General features: G+C 43.5%; 1 pseudogene; it reads right to left on the bottom strand.

Annotated features, from left to right (window-relative positions):
* Window positions 1-387: 387 nt before the first annotated feature.
* LOC139252687 (zinc finger protein ZFP2-like) overlaps window positions 388-17,801 on the bottom strand; it is a 36,620-nt pseudogene continuing 19,206 nt past the window's right edge.

Raw genomic sequence — 17,801 nt, 5'->3', positions numbered from 1 at the left:
TTTTTTCCACCATCTAGGCCAAAACAACTGGGTGTATGCTTTCCTTTCTGATGCTATTGGGCCTTGTTTTTTTATCTCCCCACAATCCCCCACTCTTTTTCAGAAATCTCCATACCTGTCGGCCTTCCCTATCTCTTAACGGACATCTCATACATACTCCGTATCCTTCTTTTATTTCCCACTGATCTGCACCTTCCATTATAGCACCACAACCTGCCGTATATTCTGTTGGTACATTATTATCCTGCTTCATCCACTGTGGTAAATGCCATCCATAGGATTCACTATGTCTTTGTATTTTTATGTCCACCAAGAACCAGTGGTTCTGTTCCAAAAAAGAGGAGTTGAGTACATTTATCTTATGAGACTGATCTGCAGTCCTGCTCTTCATTCGTTGTCTTTCCCATACTTCCGAGTAGCAATAGAAGCGTATCGATCCACATCATTCACATGCAAGAAAACCAAGCATAATATCTTTTCATTCTTAACAGGTTTCATCTGATTGATATGGAACCATTTCAGTTTTGCTTCTCCCTTTAGGACATTGGGAACATTCAATAGGTACACAAAGGGAATAATTTCTCAATTATTTGATGTGGACCCGCCCATTTGTGTGGTCTGTTATTCCCCAGGTTTTTGTGTACTGGTCTCCGCATTTGTCTCCCAGTCACAGCCTCATATGGACTTATTCTCATCGTCGCATGAGGGGTCGTACTCGGACTGGAGTTTATGCAAGTCGATAGACTGTGTTTCAGTGGCAGCCGCTACAGCAGGTAACTGGGGAATTTAAAAAACGCATCCTGGTATATTTAATCCGGTTGTTTCAGATTCTTTAGCCAACTGATCGGCTGCATTATTGCCCTTGGTAGGGGGTGAGGAATCTTTCTGGTGTGCACAAACATTACTGATGTGACAAAGGGGCGAGTCGTTTCTGGAGCACTTCCCAAAGTTTACGGAGGAGACCAGAATGTAATAGAATTTTACCATCTAACTAATGGTACGCAATTTTTGGTATAGGGGCAAGGCCATAACTTCATTGCATACATAGCTTCTGTCGGAGCAAATGTTTGTTGCTTCAGATGCTGTATAGTGGGTGGCGAGAATAATGGCTATCAATTATGCTTGCTGAGAGGAGTGGGTGTTCACTCTGAATCCCACCGAGAGAGATAAGAGCAGTAACCTGTATCGTCGCTTGATTTAAAGCATTTTACTGAGTTTGTCTGGCTATCTCCCCAGGCCGGCCGAATGTCTTCCCCATACTCATTTTTCAACAGTCCATACAGAGGTTTGGCCCTGTCTGCAAAATTCTGAAATAAATTCCTTTGATATCCTATCAGTCCCAAGAAGGATCACAGCGCTGTGTTTGACACAGGCAGCGGAAGCGTCCGAATGGTGTCGACTTTCTGCTGATAAGGTTACTTTTAAAATTCTGAATGTAACTGGAGGAATATTAGTTTTTGTATTTAACAAACATCAGAAACAGATTCTATACAAAAGGCAAAAGAGAGGGGAACTTCCCTTCGCTTGTAGCTTCGAGAAATTTATGCAGGCTTTTTTTTAAAGGCACTTATTATCTTTCAAACCAATGTAATCAATTTTTAAGTTTTCTTTTGACAGGTAAGTGAGCATCTCGGATTTTTTCAGCTTGTAATAACACAATTGAAAAGACGGACTTTGTTACAATCTGGATTGATTTAACATGAGACCACACATTTATTTCTCCAATTAAAACGTCCAAATCAATTATTGTTTAGCAACTGTAACTTCAAGGCTTAAGTTTTATCTTTTGTTAAACAAACCTATCCTTTTTGCAAACCCATCGCTCCATAAATCCTAATTAATCTAACTAGGCACCTGCGTTTCTAACTTAAAATGTAATTCAATTTTAGGTACACAATGAATATTTTAAGGCTCAATTTATTCATACTTTCACTTTTTTTCAATTAGTTTTTTTCCAGCAACATATTTTCTAGATCCCTGTTTTTTTCTTCCTTTGCTGAGTTCTTAGATCTTCCTGCTCTCTCTCCTGCACTTCATCCTTATCCTGTTTCTCAAGTCTCCATGCTACGTACAGATGTGTGTTGTGTTTTCCGGTTTCTAACCGGCCTCTTTAAGTTTAGTTTTTGAAGGCTGAGAACGCTGACACACTCCTACCAAACAGGAGTGCTGGTGATGCAGTGCTATCAGCATCGGCCGCAGTGTCAGCTGGTGTTGAGTTGGGGTGACATCAGTTCAAGTCCCGATACTTACTGGTTTTTGATAGCTGGGGGTTTGAGCGGAGCCTTTTTCTCATCCTTTATAATTGTTGTGTCATTATTACCACATGATGGGGTATTTAGCTTTAAGGGAGCGAGGAGGAATGGATACAGATTTCAACAGGAACGAGCCAGAATCTCATTAATGTCTGAGTAGGTACCTTCCATCGTTACTGCGGCTACATCTGCATGTTTTTACTCCCAACTAGTTTTATAACTTTCAGATTGTAGCCTGACAAGGTTGGTGGTCTGCCGCTCTTTGGGGACGATGCAAGGCCTCCCTCATTGCTCCCCATGAATCCTCTAATTTTTTGGTGAGACGGCTATTCTCTCTGCTTAGGTCTTCGTTTTGAATATCAAGATTGCCTAATTTTTGCATTACAGTCCCTGCTTGATTTGCATTGATATTCTGCTGCTGCATTACTGCAGTAGCTGAGGCAAATTGACTCTGCAAATTCTCAATTTTGTGTTTATCGTCTGAATGAATTTTCTGCAATTCTTCATTCTTGGCCAAATTTTGTTTTTCAAATTCTGATATTTTATCCTCCAAATTTTTTTTGATCTTTGATTCACGTTATGCGAAGTAGGAAGCTGCATAGGTGACTAGACTCATCGCCTTACCCAGCTTCCATTTCTTAGCTTTAATCTGTTCATCAATAAAAGTTGATATGTCCTTACTATACAGTATAAATGCACACGAGGCCCATAATTGAGAGAAGGTCGCTCTGTGAACAGTTACCTTTATTACCAAGACCTCAAGTGATGAGGTTGGGTGGAGCTTCCCCTTTTATACCTGAAAGTCGAGGTTAGGAGTGTCTCCCACAAGTTCGTCACGTGTGGTCAATGTTCTCAAGGTGTACAACTTAGGTCAGCTTATACATGGGTTACAATGATAGTTGAATACATGGCATCACCTCACCACCCAAAGTCTTATTGGGATCAAATGTTAAGTCTCTCTGGTGGTTTACTTTCCCTTGTAGAGCGCCTGAGTTGGGGCTCCGGTTGTTGGGCGCTGGCCTGAGTGTCTGCTGTTTGCGGTGCCTCCAGCCTGTCTGGACTGTCCACAGTGACTGGGCTCTCCTCCACTTGGTTCTACAGTTCTGTCACCTGTGGTGGATTAAACTCTACGTCATATTCTTCCTCTGCTTCTTCTATGGGCTTGCTGAACCTCCTTTTAGTTTGATCCACGTGTTTGCGGCAGATTTGTCCATTGGTAAGTTACACTACCAAAACCCTATTCCCCTCTTTGGCAATCACAGTGCCTGCAAGCCATTTGGGCCCTGCAGCGTAACTAAGGGCAAAGATAGGGTTATTGACATCAGTACATCACACCCTCGTATTCCTGTCATGGTAGTCACATTGTGACTGACGCATGCTCTCAACAATTTATTACATAGTAGGGTGTATAATGGACAACCTGGTTTTGAGCGTCCTTTTCATTAGCAGCTCAGCGGGTGGAACCCCTGTGAGCCAGTGTGTTCTAGATCTTTTGGCCAACAGGAGGCGTGTTGAGTGGCTTTGAAGGGAACCCCCCTGGATTCTGAGCATCCAATGTTTGATTATCTGCACTGCTCGTTCTGCCTGGCCGTATGAGGTCAGCTTGAACGGTGCCATTCTGACATGGTTGATTCCATTGCCTGCCACGAAGTCCTGGAAGTCAGTGCTTGTAAAGCACGGGCCATTGTCGATGACCATGCCCGGGTGCTAATTGTGAAGTTATCTGATAAACACCTCTCTTCCCATCTGGGGCAAGACTAATTGGTTTCCACACAGTAGGCAATCGGCCTGAATTGAGAGTTCATCCTTGCTAATAGGAAATGGTTTAAATTCCTCAGGGCACGCCCCGTACGTGGCTGCCCAGTCTCCAATCAGGACACATTTATTAACTAAAGACTGTAGAGGGTCTTTATTTGTCCAGACTTTAATCTGACGGGCTGTCACTGGTGAACCTTTACTTTCTAAAGCTTCAACAGCCATAACCATCTCAGCATCAAGCTCAGTTGCCCCCTCAGTGGTGGCTCGTGGGAGCCTGCTGAGTGCATCGGTGCAGTTTTCATTGCCCGGTCTGTACCGAATTGTGCAATCATAGGCGGGGACTATTAGTGCCCACCTCTGCTTGCGGGCCGATGCATTCGCATTTATGGCTTTGTTGTCGCCAAAAGAGGCTTTAGGTGTTTGTGATCTGTCTCCAGCTGAAATCTCCTGCCAAAAAGGTACTGGTGCATTTTTTTTTGCTGCATATACACATGCTAGCGCGTCCTTTTCTACAACCCCGTAGCTCCTTTCTCTCTGGGACAGACTTCTGGAGGCATAAGCTACCGGATGTAACTGACCATTGGCATTCACAGGCTGCAACACACACCTGACCCCATAGGACGATGCATTGCATGTTAACACAAGTTTCTTACATGGGTCATATAATGTTAACAGTTTGTTCGAGCGTAACAAATTGCGTGCTCTATCAAAACCCTTTCCTGGCTGTCCCCCCAGACCCAATCACGACTTTTGCGTAGGAGCACCTGTAGCGGCTCTAACAGCATGTTCAATTTGGGTAGAAAGTTACCAAATTAGTTCAGGAGCCACAGGAACGAATGCAGCTCCATCGTGTTACGGGGTCTGGGTGCTTTCTGGATCGCTTCCATTTTGGACGCAGTAGGTCTGATCCCATCTGCTGCTACCCTCCTCCCCAGGAATTCTATCTCTGGAGCTAAGAAGACGCACTTCGTCTTTTCCAGTATCAGCCATAACCGGTCGAGTCTGTGTAGCACATCCTCCAGGTTGTGGAGGTGTTCTTCAGTATCGCGACCCGTGATGAGGATGTCATCTTGAAAAACCACCGTCCTTGGAATCGACTTGAGGAGGCTTTCGCTGAAAGATCGCGGCGGCCGAAGGAATCTCGAATGGACATCTGTTAAACTCAAACATTCCCTTGTGTGTCGTGATGGTGGTCAGCTTCTTCGACTCACTCTCCAGCTCCTGGGTCCTGTAAGCTGAAGTCAGGTCCAATTTTGAAAAAGGTTTTTCACCGGATATCGTCACAAAGAGGTCCTCCACTTTCGGTAGCAGGTACTGGTCTTGGAGTGACACCCAATTGATGGTGACCTTGTAATCGCCACATATCCTGACCGAACTTGAGCACCGGCACGATCGGGCTCGCCCAGTCACTGAATTCGACTGGCGAGATAATGCCTTCCCTCAGCATGCGGTCCAATTCGCATTCTATAATTTCCCGCATCATTGAGTCAAATTTGTCCAGGATCTGTGAGTATGATACTCGCTCCACAGAAGAAATTGCATTGACATCGCCCCATTTCCACTTCATGACAGCAAGCCAACTCCTCCCCAGTAGTGTGGGACCATCCCCCAGGACAATCCAGAGTGCCAACCTGTTCTCCAAATTTTTGTGGGTCACGACTACCGTGGCGCTGCCGAGCACCGGAATGATCTGCTTTGTATATGTCTGTAGCTGTGCGTCTATCAGCAATAATTTTGGCCTCCTGGCCTTGGACACCCGTAAGCTTTCAAACGGTTTGATATTCATCAGGGACTGGCTGGCCCCGGTGTCCAGCTCCATTAATACTGGGATGCCCTTGAGGAGCACTTTCATCATTATCGGTGGCGTCCTGGTATAAGAATTGTATATGTGCTCCACGTGAACTCACTGAACTTCAGCTTCCATCGATTTCCCCCAATATTCATTTGGCCTCGTAGTGCTTACATCGGACCCATCCTCTTCGTATATGAACCTGGCTGTAGGTTTCCTGCACATACGCACTGACATTGCAGTTTCTGCAGGTATATTGCGGATACGTGCAAGCTCTGGCTGGGTGTATGCATCCACATCTCCAGCATGAGCGGGTGGCCCCATTGTTGGAAACAAAAGTTCCATTACCAGTCAATCGTCTCTGACTGTCTCTGTAACTGTCCTTAAGTGCACCATTAACAGGTGTTGATGGCCCCATTACTGGCCACATTGTCCATTGCGATGGCATGAATCACCGTTCTGTTAGCCATTGTTTCTGTTGAATTCCCCCTTTATGTTCGACTGCTTGCTGGGGCATCTCCGACTGCCCGTGTCTGCCTAGAGTACTGGGTGCCGCGTTAACAATGTTGATTCCCTGGTCGTTCGCCTCAATTAAGTCAAGATTTTTGTCATACATCATTCTGGTCTCTTCCTCCCTTGAGATTAATGTCTGGGCTATCAGAGCCGCCGCTCCCACGGTCAAGTCTTTGATCTCAATCAGTTTCCTGAAAACCCCAGCGTGACCGATGCCTTCAATAAAAAAGTCTCGCAGCATCTCCGCTCTGCATGCATCTGGGAACTTACATACGCTCGCCAGTCGCCGGAGATATGCCATTAAGTCTGGAAAGCTTTGCCCTTCTTGCCGCCGGTGCATGTAAAACCGGTGTCTCGCTATAAGACAAATTTGCCATTAGGGGTACCAGCGGGACAATGGTTAAAGTGCTGGTTCCTGCACCGCCCCATAAGGAGGTAAAAGACCTCTCTTCGGCCTTGTACCAGGGCTCCAGAAGTTATCAATTCAATAATATTCCGACAGGATACGATGTGAGAACCTAAACAGACATTGATAAGACCTTGCGAAGAGGCGCAAGGCAGACTCACGGGCACCAAGGAGAATCAACAATTCTGACCGAATGAAGTCATTCCAGTCACGGCCTAAGGTGGTCACGAGGGTCTTGGCCTGTCAATCCATGTAGCACTAATAAGGTAGTCCAATTAGAGAAGTAGCACTGATAAGGTTGTCCAATTAGAGATCGAGGGAGGTCTTACCAGGGAACGGAGGGGTTTTTGAAATGTATAAAAGTTGTATGATTGTGATGTTTGGGGAGCATCTCCACTCACAGGCGGCTGTGATAAGAGGTGTTCCCGGACGTTCGTAATAAACATCGTTATATTTTGCCATCCGTCTCTGTCTGCTAACTTCGAGAATTGCTACGTGGGCTGCGGTGAGCGTCGACCCTCTATGTCAGTGGGCCCGCTCGTGGGAAAAGAAGCCTTCTCTCTCTCCCCTTAACATTTGGTACTGCGAGCAGGGTACGGATTTACCGAATGGAACAATGACTCAGCTGTTGGGTTGAGTATGTTTTAATTTACCACCTTCAAGTTAGACATGTGGCATTGTAAACCACAAGGGAAGGACATCCGTACAAAAGAACGATCTGTAGTGCATCCCGGAGGGACGGAGACAGAGGACAAGGACGATCTATGGGTGAAAGGGGGGCAAAAGGTGCATCCTAAAATGCGCGCGTGGAGGTAGCATGGCAATGTGAGGGTATGACGCAAGGGAAGATATAGAGGAAGGTCTATTGACCTGAAGCGGTACGAGCGCACATTGAAGCGATGAGATTGAGAGGACATAGTGACAACGTCCCGGCAGTGACGGGATATACTGACCCAAAGCGTGACAGTGGTATGAGTGTACGGCGCCAAGGGAAGACATATAGATAGCGTCCTGCATACTGAACACGAATTTAAGGGAGTACCTAAGACCCTCATAGCACGAAGAAGATGGGTAACATGGCTGGTAAAAAGATGAATAAAACCAATCCTTAATTGTAACTTATGTAACTACATAATGCCATAAAAAAGCTGATAGTGACTATCTTAAGTGACATATGTATCCAAATATAGATCCGGGCAAACAATTAATAGGCTTTGTTGAATAAAGAGTGACTTTTGTGAATGTCTGTCGTTGGGTGAGAGTTCTTGGGTGATTTTTGACTGCGGAATGAATTTTCATGTTTCTGAAAGCCTGTTTGGAAAAATAGTGCAGCTCCACCCACTTTTCCAAACAGAGTGAAAGTTTTTTAACCCTTTGTAGTGTGTCCTTTATGTGGGATGTTTTAAGACATTTTAAGTTAGAAACGCAGATGTGGATTTATTCGGATGATAAGTTACGGAGCTAGGAAAGGCACAAAGGATTAGATTGTTGAGCAAAAGATAAAAAATACATGGTCCCAGTGGTTAAAAAAAAGAATTTATTTGACACGCTCACTTACTTGTCGACAGAAAACACGCAATCATTGATTAAATTGGGTTGAAAGACTTTAGTCTAGGAATGAGATAAAGAATGCCTTTTAAAAAAGGCCTGTGAGGATCTCTCGCGGCTGCGGGGAAGTATGCTCCCATTTTCCTTTGTGTAAAACCTTGACGCAAAGGCTTCTAGCTCAGTAAAAAAAAAGAGTTTTAAATAAAGATTGAAATTACAAAATTTGAATTTGGATTTTGAAATATTAAGAGAAGGCACAGCAAAATACTGAGATGGATTCAAACTAAAAAAAATTTAATTATTAAATTAAATCTGATCTCTTAAAGAAAAAAGGAGATATAAAACTAAAAGGTTTGTAAACAATCTAGAAATAGCTTCATATATCAGGTCAAACTCCTGGGCGAGTGGCGAGCTAAATGTGAATGTGTAAAAGGGACTTTTGAAAAATGTTAAAACAGCATGCTTTAGCAGTTTAGAAAATACATTGTAATGACCTTGAAACTGGAATTTGAGAGAACAAAAAGCAGCCCTCAAAGCCTACGTGCTACACTCCGTTCTAGTTATGGAGAAAAGAAAAAGATGAAGACGCCACTTTGAAAGTAAACAAATTGAACGATTGAAAGAAAAAGTGTGTTCAATTGTCTGATGATTTTAAATTAACAAATTGAAGGAGTCTCGAGCTCTCCGTATAAAATACAAAACCTAATTTGAAGAAAGGTGGTCTAAAAAAAAAGATGTAATGCACTAATTAGGTGCTGGGAAAAAAAGGTGTGTTTGCGATGGAAAAAGACATAACTTACTAAATACTAGTTGATATCGGCTGTGAAAAGGATATTGGTTTAATTGAAAACAAAATAATTTGAAGCGGTAAAAGACACTCTCAATTGATAATGATTTTAAATTACGAGAAAGTTTCACTGCTGTTTGAAAGATTTCCAAAATGGACGTTGTTTATCAAGAAAAGTCCCGAACAGTCTAAACAAGCAGGAGAATTTTGAACATAACGGGGAGAAAAGATCTAAGCTATGCGAACTCAGCACAGAAAGAAAAAACTGGGAATTAGAGAATCTTACTGAATTTTTAAATTCTTATAGAAAATGGAACTGGCATGGATGTTTAGATTTTGTGATGAGAGAGAAATAAAACACAAGATTTGCCCAGTGAATGGAACCGTAAAATAAAACGAAATGTTGGAATATATACAGCGTGTGTGAAAATTGGATTTCAGTAAACAACATAGCTATTAAAAATGTGTGGTCTCGTTTTAAATCAAAAAAAATCTTTGGCAAGTACTTGAATTAGAAGTTAAGAAAAAATTGGAGTTTAATCTAAAATGCCGTCTTTCCTGATGAGAAAACTTTTTTATTATGATGGCTTTACTAATGATTTCTGCTGTTTTAACGGATTCCTAATTTCTAAGCAAGTTTTGAAGGCACAAAGACTTAACAAAGAATTTTCGGATGATTACGCGAAGTCACGCAATGACATCAGGCTTTCTTACAAACCTGTAAAGGAGTTAACCCTTTCCATTGACAGCTGTTTTATACTGGACATTATTAATTTGGATGTCTTAATAGAATAAAAAAGACTCACCTGACAGATAGAGGAATTGGTGGGATAGTCAGAATAAAAATAAAACAGAACTAGCCTATGTAATAATACTCCCCTGATACAAATAAAAGAAAGATATTCAAACAAAACAAATTCAAAAGTTAAAAACTAAGATAAATAAGCTGGAAGAGATTTTTTTTAAATGGGACCAGGCGGATATTGCAGTGTGCAGCCATAGCACCATCACCTACGGCAATAGAGCCCACGGTGGGTAAGTGAAGTCCACAAACCCAACCTAACCATTACCTCCGATTTCACAGAGTGACCTGAACATGCATGGATAAAAGATGAGTAGACCAGAACCTAACAGGTGATGAACAGGCTATCTATTTAAAATTTGCAGGTAAAACACTCACCGAGATGGGACCGCAGCGGCTACTTCGACCCTGGAGACTCAGGATACTGGGAACCTTAAGGCCCACGCAAGCACTGGATAATACAGATGGACTACGAGAGATATAGCACACGCAGCAAAGACACAACTACATGAACTAGCTTTGTTTAATTTAACTGCCGAAATATGCATCCCAGCAGCCAAGGACTGGAACGAGGACTGAACTTATTTTAACGCATGACTATGTATAGTGTATTAAATGTTGTAATGCAGCAGGCTGCCGATGCCATGGGCGCCAGTAGATTCCGAGAACAGGAGCTAGTTCATAGGACCAAAATGGGAAGTGCGCAGAAATCGAACTGGATGGAATTTCAGTTCTAGAAGCTCATGCCTGGGCGGACGAAGCTGCAAAACAAGTCGCCAAATCCACCCGCAAGAGAAACAGAAGGGTGGGAACAGAACAAAGCAAAAAGGGGGATGGGACACCAGGATGTTGAGGAAAACTGGCCAGTGGGATAAAGTGAAGACCAAGGGAGGTCTCTGGAATATAAGGTGTATGTCCCGAAGCGTGACATGGTAACAACACGGAGAAGCCGGCATTGATCATGTGCAGCGCAAACAACAAGGAATACAACCTAAAAAGGGGGGCGGATGCAGGTGGAGGAAAGATGACAATAAAGGTCACGCTGGGACACCAATCACGCCCAAAGGGACCCTGGGAAGCCCTACCACTGCCCCAACAACCACCCTGGGGACAACAACTCTTCCCAGCACACCCACGCAAGTCCCCCCATAAGCCCATCCATAAAGACTGGAGCCAAAGGGGGGCTAGTGATAAAATAATCTAAAGAAAGTATATAATTTGGGATGTGTCAGCGACTACTTAACCTAAATCTAATGGATATCACTCTTCCTAGCTTCTGTGGGAATCAAACTACCAGAACTTGACTCAACGGATCCTCGAAGGCCCGGAATCCATTACCCTGACATTTAATGTCAGAAAGGGAACAGGGCAAGGTCGAATAAAAAGGGGAATACTGGAAACACTAGGCACGGGTTATGCGGCAGGGGTTACGATGATGAATTCCATAGACCTGTATGCAATATATGACCGGGCTAACAACTTAATGACATAGTCTTGAGGGGTTTACTGGGGAGGGACTTGGATAACCAAACCCTACAAGCGGGGAAGGGGAACTTTTACAGGAGGCCCATACATTACAGGAGCCTGCCAAGACAAATTTGATCCATGCAATAGGGAACGACTTAAGTAAACGATCACAAGCTGAGGTAGTTTGCTCTGTGTATGGGGCCTGGATTAAGTGAAGCACAACATAACTTGGAGCAACTCCAGAATGGGGACATACCAGATTGGATACCGAACAGCATACTAACAATTGGACTCTAGATAAAAAAATGAATGACAAATCCGAGGTACGAAGGAACAGTCATGCATGGATGCCAAATTTCAGATGTATTACTGGGCGGGTGAATATGATGGGATTTGTGTTGTCCATACCAGAGTATGATGTAACAAAGGGAGACCCCTTATATTAGATCGATAATATTGGTGAAGTAAGAAACCAAACTCGGTTGCGTTACCATCAGCCTGCCAGATGGGCGATTAAGATTAACAATAGTACCAAAGGCATTGACAGAACCGACTGCTATAAAATTAACCAAGTGGTTTTATGTCGAGGTACAACACGAATAACGAATGATGATTGTAGATTCCACCAAACAAACGGATGCATGCTGAGTATCACTCCTCTCGAACACGATTCTGAAACAATCGCCGCTCCACAAGGGAATGCAGAGTGGTACCTGAGCATGGGGGCAGCAGCCCGACGAGTAAGACCAGGGAAGGAGTCAACCCCTGTGTCATCACCAACCCTAACTTCTGTTTCAGGCACATGGGAAAAATAGACATATAATGATACCACATACATCCCAAGACAACGGAAAACATCCACGGAACGATCACGGATACCCTCCGAGAAGGATACAAGGAGGCGGTATGGAAACCGCAAGGCAAACAGATACCAGAACTAAATGAGGAACAATTACGTTTGGTGCAAGGAATCCAGAATCAAAGACGACAATATATCCGGCTGATGGAAGAAATGGACAACTTACAGAGAGACACTGATGCAATGCTGGCTGATCAGCCCCTGTACTCAAAGCTGTGGGACATTGGACTTGATATTCAAATTCACCCATGGATAAGAATAATATCATATATACTTGTAGGAATACAGGGCCTGGTTATGATGGTCATGATGGGATTAACATGTGCATGAATTAAACAGGTTAAACAATACGTCAGGGCACGCACTATGATTAAGGCTATAAGGGATGGAAATTTCAGCAGTCCTATCGAAGGACTTACCTTATATAACTCTGCGGGAAAGGTCTCATGAGGTCCCGAAGCTTGGGAGATGGCCACCCAGGTGAACGGACCTATCTGGAACTTGCCTGCAGGGAAATAGTTATCGGGAAATATGGCCAGCTTGGCGTATAGCCAAGGGCCAAAAGGGGGGAATTGTAAGAGGAATTTGGCATTAGGGGTGCCAGCGGGACAAGGGTTAAAGTGCTGGTTCCTGCACCGCCCCATAAGGAGGTAAAATACCTCTCTTCGGCCTTGTACCAAGGCTCCAGAAGTTATCAATTCGATAATATTTCGACAGGATACGATGTGAGAACCGAAACAGACATTGATAAGACCTTGCGAAGAGGCTCAAGACAGACTCACGGGCACCAAGGAGAATCAACAAATTCTGACCTAATGAAGTCATTCTAGTCACGGCCTAAGGTGGTCACGAGGGTCTTGGCCTGTCAAACCATGTAGCACTAATAAGGTAGTCCAATTAGAGAAGTAGCACTGATAAGGTTGTCCAATTAGAGATCGAGGGAGGTCTTACCAGTGAACGGAGGGGTTTTTGAAATGTATAAAAGTTGTATGATTGTGATGTTCGGAGAGCATCTCCACTCACAGGCGGCTGTGATAAGGGGTGTTCCCGAACATTCGTAATAAAGATCGTTATACTTTGCCAAATGTCTCTGTCTGCTAACTTCGAGAATTGCTACGTGGGCTGGGGCAAGCGTCGATCCTCTATATCAGTGGGCCTTCTCTTGGGAAAATAAACTTTCCCTCTATCCCCTCAACACTCGACATGTGCATGCTGCTCGCCGGTTTAAGGTGTTCCCCGATCAACTTACTGAGCTCTTCGAACGTCTTCGCCGCCGGTTTCTCTGGTGCGAGAAGGTCCTTCATCAGTGAGTACATTCTGGATCCACAAACCATCAGGAAATGAGCCCTGCGTTTGTCGGCCGAATCCTGTCCAAAACATTCCTTAGTGACAAAACTTTGTTGTAGTCTCTCAATAAAGTCGTCCCAATCATCACCAACACAGTCCCTCTCTTCTGTGCTACTAGTGGCCATGCTCGCGTGGTTTAAATCCCAGTTTCTCCTCGCCAATGATATGTCCTTACTATACAGTATAAATGCACTCGAGGCCCATATTTGTGAGAAGATCACTCTGTGACCAGCTATCTTTATTACCAAGACCTCAAGTGATGAAGGTGTGTGGAGCTTTCCCTTTTATACCTGAAAGCCCAGGTTAGGAGTGTCTCCCACAGGTTCGCCCCTTGAGGTCAATGTTATGAAGGTGTACAACTTAGGTCAGCATTTACATGGATTACACAATGATAGTTGAATAAATGACAAAAGTGACCGCATCCTGAAGCGACACTTTTGGGTTTTTCACTCGGCAATCTACCAACAGTGTCTACAGTTGCGTTTGGCAACACCTTTTTTCTAACTTTTTCTGATACTCTTCCCAAAGACACTCCTCTGGCATCTTAAAATTAATTATTTTTAATTTATCTTCCTTAACGAAGATAATAGTCACTATGTAAATTAACCCACCATAAGGTTTGATCGGTGATCAAACTATCTGCCTTGCATCTGCTTTTTATACAACCTGTTTTCAAATGGAGAGAAAAAATTACAAGAGTCCCCAATTAAATTGGTAAAGAATATATTGTATTTTGTACAATATCTCTTTGTTTTGTCCCTTTGTGTTCGCCAGATGCACTTTTCAACTACTTAGCAGCTTTTTGCCGCTTTGCTAACTGTTGCAATTCAACTATTCTCAGGGTGTATATTTAATTGAAACCAGGAGACTCTTGTTCAGATCATAATAAATGCTTTTAATACAGGCATATTGAGTAAAAAATTGAGTTTTATCAAGTAAATTACGTTCCGTTACAAAAAGTAATACTTAACAAATTATAGTCACAGCCTAATTCTCGATAGCGTCCTCTCGAGCTGACCGTGGTGCCGACTCCTTATCTCCTGTTCTCTTGATTCGCACTGCCTTCTGAGTAGAATAGCCGTTACTTTATACCCGTTTTTTCCCATTCAAATGCTGTGAAAATCTGTAGCTGTTGTAGCCTTACAATAGATCCTATTATCTACTGCCTTTGACCTTCTATGTTATCTCTATCTCGCCTCCCTCTCTGTGGCAGGAATCACTTCTCTGAGAACAATTATACAGAACATGTCACACAGAATTCATTACTGAGCTTGGTTTTACAAAATTATGAAAAGAAATGGTACATGCTGCATACCTTTATCTTATTGATTAATATTGTTGGCCTTGATCCTTTGCAGTTCTAAGTGGAGCTCTATCAGCAGTTACAAAAATGGATAACATAATAATGGCTCAATTTATCATGATGCTTAGCTTCTCAGCCTTTGGCCATTTTAGGCCCAATTTTATGTTATACGGCCATTTCCTATCATTTAAAACTCGTTTTATAGAAAATCAATGCATATACAGGAAGTTACAAAGATAAAGTTTATTCATTAATTAAAGACGTGTAAAATAAGCTTCTTAATACTAACTTCTAACATCTGTCAATACGTGATATATAACGTTAGTCACCAACTCCACCCATTCCCAAACTCACTTCCAAGCCTCTTCAGCAGCACCGATGTTTCTTCCCTCCTGCCAACACGAAGCACTATTCTACTAAAGGAGGCCTCAGGCCTGGACCCCATGTGTTTAGAGGAAGTGCATCGCGGCATCAGATGCAAAACGCCGGAAGATACTCGGGTGTGACCAGAAAAAGCGGGAGGTGTTCCGTGGTCGGGTGGCACCAAATGAACGTTCAGATGGTGACGGACAAGCTTCCCGAAGTTCTGGGAAACAGGGAGTGAATGTCACTGGTGGATCCCTGCGTGGTCTTCAGTGAGTTCAGGGAGATTGTATCAGAGGGAATGGCGCAGAGCAGGGAGACAGGATCCCTAGGGTGATAATCAGTGAGTTCAGGGAGATTGTATCAGAAGGAATGGAGCACAGTAGAACATAAGAACATAGGAACATAAGAAATAGGAACAGGAGTAGGCCATACGGCCCTCGAGGCTGCTCAGACATTCAATAAGATCATGGCTGATCTGATCATTGTCTCAGCTCCACTTCGCTGCCCGCTCCCCATAACCCCTTATCCCCTTATCGTTTAAGAAACTGTCTATTTCTGCCTTACATTGATTCAATGACCCAGCTTCCACAGCACTCTGAGACAGCGAATTACACAGATTTACAACCTGCTGAGAGAAGAAATTTCTCCTCATCTCTATTTTCAATGGGCGGCCCTTATTCTAAGATCATGCCCTCTAGTTGTAGTCTCTCCCATCAGTGGAAATATCGTCTCTGCATCCACCCTGTCGAGCCCCATCATAATCTTATCCGTTTCGATAAGATCACCTCTCAGTCTTCTGAATTCCAATGAGTCGAGACGCCCATCCTACTCAACCTTTCTTCATAAGTCAACCCCCTCATCCCCGGAATCAACCTGGAAACCTTCTGTGAACTGCCTCCAATGCAAGTATATCCTTTCTTAAATATGGAAACCAAAACTGCACGCAGTATTGCAGGTGTGCCCTCAGCAATACCTTATGCAGCTGTAGCAAGACTTCCCTGCTTTTATACTCCATCCTCTTTGCAATGAATGCCAAAATGCCAATGGCCTTCCAGATCACTTGCTGTACCTCCATACTCTCCTTTTGTGTTTCCTGTACAAGTACCCCCAGATCCCGCTGCACTTCGGCACTTTGCAATCTTTCTCCATTTAAACAATAAATTGCTCTTCGATTTTTTTCTGCCGAAGTGCATGACCTCACACTTTCCAACATTATACTACATCTGACAAATTTTTGCCCATTGATTTAGCCTGTCTATGCCCTTTGTCAGGTTTGTTGTTTCATCCTCACAGATTGCTTTTCCTCCCATCGTTGTATCATCAGCAAACTTCGATGCGTTACACTCAGTCCCTTCATTCAAGTAGTTAATATAGATAGTCAATAGTTGAGAGCCCAGCACTGATCCCTGCGGCACGCCACTAGAAACTGGTTGCCAACCAGAGAATGAACCATTTATCCTGACTCTCTGTTTACTTTTGTTAGGCAATCCTCTATCCATGCAAATATATTACCCGCAATCCCATGAACTTTATCCTGTGCTGTAACCTTTGACATGGCACCTTGACAAATGCCTTCTGCAAGTCCAAATACACCACATCCACTGGTTCACATGTATCCACCCTCTTTGTTACATCCACAAAAAGCTACGGCAAATTTGTCAAGCAAGACTTCCCCTTCATAAATCCATGCTGACTCTGCCTGACCGAATTTTGCTTTTCCAAATCTCCGTCTATTGCTTCTTTAATAATGGACTCCAACATATTCCCAACCACAGATGTTAGTCTAACTTGTCAAGAGTTTCCTGCTTTTTGTCTGCCCCTTTTTTAAATAGGGGCGTTACATTTGCAGTTTTCCAATCTGCTGGGCGCTCCCCAGAATCCAGGAAAGTTTGGTAAATTACAACCAATGCATCCACAATCTCTGCCGCTATTTCTCTTCAGACCCTAGGATGCACGCCATCAGGTCCAGGGGATTTATCTTCCTTTAGTCCCATTATCTTACTGAGTACCACCTACTTAAAGATTATGATTGTGTCAAGTTCCTCCCTTCCCCCGCCCCCGACTCGCCACAATGAATATCCACTATCGTAATATTGCTGGTGCCCTCTACCTTAAAGACTGATACAAACTATTTGTTCAGAGTTTTTGCCATCTCCATGTTCCCCATTACTAATTCCAGTAGGGCGAACTGTAATCTGGAAACAGGAGATAGAGTGTCAGGGTTAATGGGTGTTGCTGAGATTAGAGCAGGATAGACATAGAAACATAGAAACATAGAAAATAGGTGCAGGAGTAGGCCATTCGGCCCTTCTAGCCTGCACCGCCATTCAATGAGTTCATGGCTGAACATTCAACTTCAGTACCCCATTCCTGCTTTCTCGCCATACCCCTTGATCCCCCTAGCAGTAAGGACCTCATCTAACTCCTTTTTGAATATATTTAGTGAATTGGCCTCAACAACTTTCTGTGGTAGAGAATTCCACAGGTTCACCACTCTCTGGGTGAAGAAGTTCCTCCGCATCTCGGTCCTAAATGGCTTACCCCTTATCGTTAGACTGTGACCCCTGGTTCTGGACTTCCCCAACATTGGGAACATTCTTCCTG

The sequence above is a fragment of the Pristiophorus japonicus genome, unplaced genomic scaffold (genome assembly GCF_044704955.1).
Source record: "Pristiophorus japonicus isolate sPriJap1 unplaced genomic scaffold, sPriJap1.hap1 HAP1_SCAFFOLD_477, whole genome shotgun sequence".
NCBI classification, from domain to species: domain Eukaryota; kingdom Metazoa; phylum Chordata; class Chondrichthyes; family Pristiophoridae; genus Pristiophorus; species Pristiophorus japonicus.
Note: the sequence above shows the minus strand (reverse complement) of the source record. Positions and strands in the feature narration are given on the sequence as shown.